Here is a 7,988-nt window from a genome sequence, read left to right on the forward strand (position 1 = left end):
AGGGGGAGGGGGAGGGGGAGGGGAGGGTTTGAGGGAGAGGGAGAGGGAGAGGGAGAATAGGCTTAACCACCTTCCTCTCTGCTTCTCCTCACTGTCTCCTCTACCATTTTAAATTCTTCACATTTTCTTCCAACTCCTACACCTAAAATTTAAAGTTCATTCCTTTCGATTGCCTGAGGTTCTTTCTCACTGCATTAAAAAGTTTGATGGACACCAAAACAAACATTCCGAAGCCCCAGAACCCTCACTTTGGTTGTGAACAAAAAGCCAACAAGGCGCCAAGATTAAAATGCATATGATAAAATGAGCACACATTTTCTCTAGTAAAAACTAGATTTAGGAGCTGGGTCAATGGATGGTCTGCATGTGGCTGAAGAAGGCGGTCCAATTACAGCAACACTGGCAGCTTCAGGCTACTTGTCCTTGGAGGAAGATGGAGCAAAGCAGAGTGAGTGGGGGAAACTCTCCATTGCATTGGAAAAGAGATTTGTCCCTAAAGATGACATCAGGTTCCACCAAGAAGATAGAGCTCAGTGATGCAGATGATGATGGAGAAAGGAAAGAACAGAGATCTGAAGGGTCCAGTCTAGCATTACAAACACCATTTTGTATTTAGACTTCATCTTATTTTATGCTTGTCCTCAAGCTGAGCTCAGTTACAGAAAAAACCACAACATTTGCCAGAAAACAAGACACCCCTAGCAACAGCCATAACTTCCGTAAAAACAGTCACTCCACCCTTAGTAACACCCAATCAGCTCCAAAGAGGAAAGTATCTAATGTTCCAGATGTTTTGAAATAGATGACTCAAGATAACCACAATTATTCATAACAAGCTGAAATCATTGCTAGCCCATAAAAGTGCTCCAAGCTACAATTTTCAAATGATACTCAATCAAGTAACTGCTAAGTTGGAAAGCACCTACCCTGCTGTAACTGGGATAAAAAGGCAAAGCTTCACCAGCTCGGGACCTTCCACACCCAACCACTGCACTGGAGAGATTGGAGGGTACAAGCTCGAGCTTGAACAAAGTCTCTTTGTTTTAGCACTTGAGTTGAATTTGTAGTTGACTCTGGCGGTCTATGGAAAACTTGCTATCTGGGCATAATATTTGGAGTTACATTTGGGACACCCTTGGCCCTCCACCAGGACCTTCAACCTTTAAAGTCAAAGACTGATTGTTAAGTATTCTCTGGATAATGTTTGTCTGAGTGTCTACCTGTTTTAACTCCACTAAATGTGTAAACCTGTGATTTAGCACAGCCAAAGAGGACTGCGGCATATGCACTGAACCCCCAAGAGTCAGCAGGGCCAGGAGACCTCCCAGACCCATGAGTAAGGGATTAGATCCCCTAATTTCTTTAGAGAGACCTTTTGGTTCCTGTCCAATTTGTCATCATCTCACTTTTGCTGTTGCTACTGTATACCAATCTGAATTGATATTTCTGTGTTCTTTGGCTGTTTGTTTGCATTGTGTCTGATTTATTTCCTTGTGTTCCAGGTTAGAAGAATGGAACAGACCCAGAGGCCCCACCCGCACCCCCAAGGCTTTTCCTGGATAGGTTTAAAAACTTTAAATATAGGACTAGATGATAGGATGGACAGATTAATCATTAGTGGCAGGTTGGAGTGGCCAGCTTTCCATGTTGCCTGGCCACCTGAAGGGACATGGGACCCCCTCTTGTTACAAAAAGTCAAGGATGTCCTCTATAATCAGACCAGACACCCAGACTAAGTCCCATACATTACCACCTGACAAGGCCTCAGATACAGCTCACCCACCTGACTGAAACACATCCTAGTGGTTAAGAAGACAAGACAGAGATACCTCAACCCTACTCCCACCACCACCACCTTTCTTACAGGAAGGCAGAGATGCTGATTTCCTTCTCTTCTTTCCTTCCATCTACCAGCACTGGCCAATACGAGTACTTAGAGTAACCATTAGAGTGGAAGGAAAACCCATCAAGTTTCTAGTAGACAAAATGACCCAACATTCGGTCCTCACAGAGACTCATGGAAAACCATCAAACAAAAAGACATGGGTATAGGGGTCATGGGCATCAATCAATATACATTGAGTACCCGAAGAATAGTGGACCTTGGGACAAGATGGGTATCCCACATTTTCCTAGTCATGCCTGAAAACCTCTACCTTCAATTAGGATGAGACTTGCTAACCAAAATCAGGACACAGAACATGTTCAATCCCAAGGAAAACTCCATTACAAATCAAGATCAACCACCAATACAGGCCTCAATTTATCTCTAGAAGATGAATATAGACTACACATAACAAATAAATCCCAAAGGAGAAGGACTCTCCACATAGCTGTCACAGTTTCCCTCAGCATGGGCAGAGACTGGGGGAATGAGACAGGCAGCTCATTGAGACCCTATTTGGATAGAATTAAAGCCAGGGTCCACCCCAGCTCAGGTTAAAAGATATCCAACGACACCAGAAGCCAAGAAGCTGATCACTCCCTGTATTAAAAGACTTAGAGATTTGGTGATTCTTATACCCTACCATTCTCCATGAAACACTCTGCTCCTGCCAGTTAAAAAACCAAACTCCAATGATTACAGGCTCATGCAGGACCTTCAAGAGGTCAATAAGGGAGTCCTGGACATCCACCCCACAGTGCCTAATAAATACAGTCTCTTGAGTTCACTGGAGCTGTCCAAAATCTGGTAGACCATATTAGATCTTAAAGATTCGTACTTAAGTCTACCCCCAGGACCTAAAAGCCAGATGCTATTTGCCTTTGAATGGCATGTTTCTGACAAATGACTCAATGGACAACTTATCTGACCTTACTACCCCAGGGATTCAAGAATTCGTCCATCATCGATGAGGCCCTACATGAGGACTGTGGTGAGTACTGGTGGGCACACCCCAAGACACACCACCCTCCTGCAATGTGCAGATGTCCTTCTAGTAGCAACAGAGGTCCTGGAAGAATGCCAGTGAAGCAAAGAAGATTTACTGGTGCCTCTAGGTGTTCTGGGGTACCAAGCATAAGCAAAGAAGTATCAACTATGTCAACAGAAGGTAACGTACTTCAGCTACATTCTGAAGGGGAGCCAATGATGGCTGTCGGAGGTCAGAAAAGAGACTCTTCTGAGAATCCCTACTGTGACATCAAGGCGGGAGGTCTGCTTGTTCCTCAGGTCAACAAGGTTGTGCCGTTTATGGAAGATAAAATCACCAAAGAGACTTCCAAATGGACTGAAGCTCGGGAGGACTCTATCAACGGACTTAAGCAGTCTTTATTGATGGCTGCTGCCCTTGGGCTGTCTGATGTGGCTAAGACTTTTCACCTCTATGTGGATCAGAGCAAAGGCATAGCCAAATGACTCTTAAGCCTGGTGCTAGGCCCATAAAACAGGCCTGTGGCTACCTGTCAAAGACACTAGACCCAGTAGTGTCAGAATGGCTGCCATGCTTGTGGATCATCAGGGCCACTGATCTGCAAGTCAAAGATACAGACAAATTAACACTGGGAAATAAACTACCTCATGCCATCAAAGGGATCCTTAAACAACCCCCAGAACAATGACTAAGCAACACTTGCTTGACTCATTACTAGAATTTATAGCTTGACACCCCCACAAATCTGCTTCTTGCCAAGTACAGCCCTAAACTCAGCCTCTTTACTTCCAGACCTGGATCTCAGGAGACCTCTCCATGACTGTGTTTTCTAAGCCAAGTACACAGGCCCAGAAATGACTTTTCTGACCATCCAATACTGGACACTGAGGTCACTTGGTACTCATGGTAGCAGCTATATACTAGACAGAGGTAATGTGGAGAAAGCAGTGGTTTCTGATTCAGGAACTGTGTGCAGCTCAACCAAGTCTGATGGAATTTTGGCCTAAAGAGCAGAACTAATTGCCCTGAAAATGTCCTCAACCTGGACAGGGACAAGCGAGTCAATATTTACACTAATACAGATATGCCTTTGCCACTGGGAATATCCATGGGGCCGTGTATCAGGAGAGGGGGGTGCTTATGGCTGAGGGAAAGAGGATTAACAGCAAGCAAGAAATTTGAGACTCATTCCAAGTCCTCTTTCTTCCCAGAAGCGAACAATCACTTCCCCAGCCACCAGAGGGCTTTTGTGGCCAAGCCAAGGACAATCAGAGGGCAGACTAGGCAGCGAAGGCCACCCTTAGTCCCACACCAGCCCTGGTCCTTTGGCTGTCAGATCCTGGGTATCCACTCTACCAGAGAAGCCACACTAAACTCCAGAATACATAAAGCTCAGAAAAACTCAGATACCAATGGCCACAAATCACAAGTCTGTGGATGACTGGTGGATAAGTTACTTCTGTCAGAAACACTTGCTCAGAAGCCTGCTCACACCCATCCACCTGACCATCTACCTGGGTACAAAGAAAATGGAGGCCCTCTTTCAACATGCAGACCTGAAGATTATTCATCTAAAATCTTTAGTGGGATAAATTGCCTTCAATTACATTGTGCTTATAGGTCCCAAAGTTCCACAGCACTGCCTCAGGTCTGATTTTCCTAATATAGTTTCCCTATGACCACATATTCATGTGTCTGATTAATTCTGATATGTTTATATGTGATATCTTTTGAACTCTAGGAATAAATTATTCACCTGTTTTTGTCTGTGGATGGTGCTGGACAGAATGAATGCCTATTAGAGGAGATGACCATGTATCAACTTGTTGTCTGTCAAATGTAGCCACTTCAGGCAAGACCCAGCCTGAAAGCCATCATTTTACATAACAAGGGGTAATCTAGAGCAGGGAACAGCCTGACATTGTAAGGTCTTAGTCAAAGAGTGAGAAAGGAACAGGACCAAGGAAAGATGGATTCACTGATGTCAACGTCATGTTACATCTTGATGGAGTGATGGAGGAGGCATGGAGAGTGTCAATTTTAATATTTCACTCAACGTTTAGTTGAAGATTACCAACACCATCAAAAGCTTTGTGTATTTGTGTGTGTGTGTGTGTGTGTGTGTGTGTGTGTTTGTGTCTTTGGTGTGGAAGAGGTGGCACTGGCAGACCACTGTCCATGAATGAAGCTCTGTGAGGAGAGCTATGAGAGCTTTTGAGAAAACTCTTAATCAACCATACAAGCCTTGTAAATTGTGTTCCTCCCAAACCTGGTTTTGTTCTTGGAATGAGCTTTCATGCCCCTCCCAGGTTAAACAAGAGTAGATTTGCTCCAGATCACACATTGATGCTTACTTGAGTGACTAAGAAGTGTGTCCAGGCATGGTGCCCTTGTGACTGTGTACAGTCCTGTGTCCTTTGCTCATGTGACCTTGCCTAACCCAAGTGTCTGATGCTTTGAATTAAGTTGGCTATTGCCTGAGACATCAGTCTGCCTCATTTTACGCTCTGCTCCCCCTGGTTGAGTCCACCATCAATAGCAGTAACAAGCTCCACCACACTGGGGACCTGAAATCCACTACAACCTAGGCGAGTGAGGACCCTAGAGAAGCAGGTGAGTGAGAATAATGGGCCAAAATCAGGGGAGGCTTTGCCCAACCTCAAGTTTGAACATCGTTTCTTAAAGGAAGGAGAAAGAAACTACTGAAATAGAAACTGTGAGATGCTCTGATCCTTTTCTGATTTCAGTTTAATTTCTACCAGCGATAAATGTTTTTTTTTTACCATCTTTTGCCAAAACTAAATATTTTCGAAAATTATTTTGCTAATGCTGTAATTAGGTGAAATTGTAATATAAATCATAAGAGTTTTCAGAGCTCTTTATATGTGGGTAATGAAGCTTACAAAAACTTTATGGAAACCCACACTGTTATCTTTATAACAGTGGTCATTGAAACATTTTGACTTTTTGTAGAGTAGCTAAGAGGAAAGGCTTAACATTCATAATACTGAAAGAGAGCATACACCATACTAACGTGAGGATAGGGTTTGAGTATATGGGTTATTGGGATGCCAAGGATCCAGGAGGCTGAGCTTCTTTTGAAACTCTTTTTCTCAGGACTGCTTCCAGGTTTCCAAACCTGTGATTCGCGTCTCTACTGGTATGGGCGTGGCACTTGGAGACAGTTTTTCTGATCTGTACTCTCACATCATAGAGTTGGACATCTATAAGGAATTTTAACTGTCAGTGTTATCATGCCTATAGGCTCCTAAGAAATGATTTTCTAATTGTGAGACTGTTTTGATAGTGAATAATGTAAGAATACCTGTCTTAATGTGAACATTAACATTCTCTGGTCAGGTGGTCTCTGGATGGGTAGGAAGTCTAGCTCTTGAGCTGGTAATCCAGACTGCAACTGCCATCTTTCTGGTCCCTATTATATCTCTCCAGCTGAGAAGCAAGTTCCATGGCCCTAGGTAAGGCTGTGTAGAATAGCAAGTAAGCCTGCCGCCAAGACCTTGTCCTGACTTCTCTCCATGGCATGCTATAACTTTGATGTAGGTGTGTCATAAGTCAGTTTCTCCTCTATGTTCCTTTTGTCCAGAGTGTCTTATCACAGCAAAGGAAGGAAACTAGAACAACACAGTGCCAGATCTCCTGGACCTAATGGAGCATTCCAGGGATGGCTTCCTGGAACTGGTCAGAGGATGGACCTCAGTAGTAGAACAGTACCAGTACCAGAGAAAACCTAGGATGGTTAAGTCTGGTAGTCAAAGAGTGGTGATCACAAATCTCAGAGACACTCATGTTCTCAGATGGATGTCACAGCAAACATTTCTGCAGAAATTGTGAAGAGTCCATGCTGCTCTGTGGAATGCTGGAGACCCTGGTTGAGAAGTGTAGTAAGCATCACCAGAGAGAAGGTCCTCAGCATGGGGAGAAGCTCAGGGATGATGCTGATGGCTGAAGGCTGGGCAGAGTGGTAGGAATCTGTGTCTGTAACCTGGAATCCCAGCAGTGGGGTACAGAAAATCCCATCACAAGCAGTGGTCAGGAGAGAGTAACATCAAGGACAGTGGTCCACTGATATATAAGGGGTACAAAACCTGGTGCCTGACTGCTTAAGGGGGCCAAGGCTAACAGCACACAAAGATGCTAAGTACAGATGGATGGTTAGCCTACTCAGATGGAGCTGGATTTAAAGCATCAAAGAGAAAAAGAGATTGTGGAGTATATTAAAGCTTCTATCCTATGACAACTCCAGTTTTCTGTGCCCATGTTTTAAACTGAACCTTTGGAGTTAAAGAGGTGGTGCAGTAGTTAAGGGCACTTGTTGCTCTTGCAGCAGATCCAGATTTGATTTTCAGAAACAACACGTGATGGCTCACCACTGTCTGCACTTCAGTTATCGGGAATCCCATACCCTCTTCTGGCCTCCATACATGCTACACACACACAGACACACACACACAGACACACACACATACACACACACACACACAAAATATATCTATTTTTCATATATATATATATACAATAAATCTTCAAGTCTTTTTAGATTGACTTTCTAAGAGAGCAGATGCCCCCCCCCCCAAGAGGGACCACTCATCTCCACAGCAGGTGCTGCTGTTCTCTCTGTATCAATTCATTACTGTGCTGCCACTCAAGAACAATCCCCTAGATGTTATCGTGGATGTCTAGTGTGGTGGTTTGAGTGACCTTCTCCTCTCTACAGGAAGATGTTTGATCCAGTTAATGGCAACTGTTATTGGATAACATTACGTGTTGTGTTCTGGCTGAAGGAAGTATGTCACTGGGGTATCACTTAGAAAGCCATTCCCCTCTCTTCATCTCTGAACCTTGCTTGGTGTTTAAGATATGGACTCCCAGCTGGCCATGGTATCATGGCTGTCATCCCAGCACTTTGGAGGTGGAGCCAGATCATTCTTTAAGAGCTTGAGGCAAGCTTGGCCTACATAGTGCTTGTTTCTGGGACAGCAAGACTAGCCTACATAGTGAGTTAAAGGACTACAGAGTGAGACTTGGTCTCCAAAACCAAACCAAACACACCAAATCAAGAATATGTGGAGCCTCAACTCACTGCTCCGGCCACCA

At 44.1% G+C, this 7,988-nt stretch overlaps 1 pseudogene; it reads right to left on the reverse strand.

The window, feature by feature from the left end:
* Positions 1-2,847, reverse strand: part of LOC110315764 — a 9,583-nt pseudogene extending 6,736 nt beyond the window's left edge.
* Between the last annotated feature and the right edge of the window lie 5,141 nt (positions 2,848-7,988).

The sequence above is a fragment of the Mus pahari genome, unplaced genomic scaffold (assembly GCF_900095145.1).
Source record: "Mus pahari unplaced genomic scaffold, PAHARI_EIJ_v1.1 scaffold_4485_1, whole genome shotgun sequence".
NCBI classification, from domain to species: Eukaryota; Metazoa; Chordata; class Mammalia; order Rodentia; family Muridae; genus Mus; species Mus pahari.